Source organism: Dendroctonus ponderosae, unplaced genomic scaffold (genome assembly GCF_020466585.1).
Source record: "Dendroctonus ponderosae isolate FM_Combo_2020 unplaced genomic scaffold, Dpon_F_20191213v2 Dpon_F_20191213_8, whole genome shotgun sequence".
Classification (NCBI taxonomy): domain Eukaryota; kingdom Metazoa; phylum Arthropoda; class Insecta; order Coleoptera; family Curculionidae; genus Dendroctonus; species Dendroctonus ponderosae.
The window spans coordinates 12,868,621-12,869,637 of NW_026019016.1; positions in this window are offsets into that span (position 1 = coordinate 12,868,621).

The following is a 1,017-nucleotide window of genomic DNA, read 5'->3' on the forward strand; positions in this document are numbered from 1 at the left end:
GGTTTTATCTGTCGCTGGCTGTATTCAATCTTGCTGTCAATGACACTTGTTGGAGCAACGAGCAAAGAGAACCCGTGGGTACTCAGATCAGTTATTTAATTAAATTATAGCCGATGTGGCTGCACAGATGCCCGTTCTGTCCGGTCTTTGACTCTCAGCGGCCTGCCATCGTCCGAATTGCAGGCTTAAGTTGGATCGCAGGCCGCCAGCATGGTTTAGTTGCTCAAAAACCGTCTGGGTTCTTCTATGCAGCTTCAGCATCGATAAGGGATTCGTTCAATGCTCATCTCAACCAGAACAGTTGGACGTTTCGCCAGCATGCATGGTTAGCGTCTTCAGAGGTCTAAAGTGAACCCGCCGCTGAAGTTGCTCGCTTTGAACCCGAAAAACGTTTCCGAACCCGAAAAACCCTATTTTTCGTTGGTTTTTGCAGGATTCAGTTGAACAGCCGAACTAGGTTTTTGTCCAAACTTTTCACTATCTTTGGACAACAACATTTTTCCAACTTTGGCTCGAGCAAAACTCAAATATTTTAAGCCGCGAACGTATCAAGCTCGAACGCATCACCTGGCCATCCATCTGGCATCTCCCTTAGCATGCCGCATGTGCGAGCGAGAGATCCGATGACAACTACGTTCCAAAATGGAATACTCAGTTTCTTTTCACTGGAATCAGAATTATTTTAGTATTGTTTTTTCGTCTAGGTTCTTATGCGTCATTCCATTTGTCTCTAAAATTTATTTCAGATTTTCTGCGGCACTTTGATTCGATTTGACTCGAATAAAAAGCCAAAAAATCGTTAATTTCTCAAAAACATCACCATTTTATATGACATTAATGTTAACATTTTGTTTCAGGTAAGTTTTCGCAACGATGTGATGCAATTCTCAATTGGTAAGCGTATTTTACTTATTTTCTGTCTACACTAAGCGACGTTTTGGTTGCAGTTCACTCAGTCATGCTCAGAGCCTTATAATTGGGCTTCGAGCATGACCAATGGATGATTTAAATTGTCTT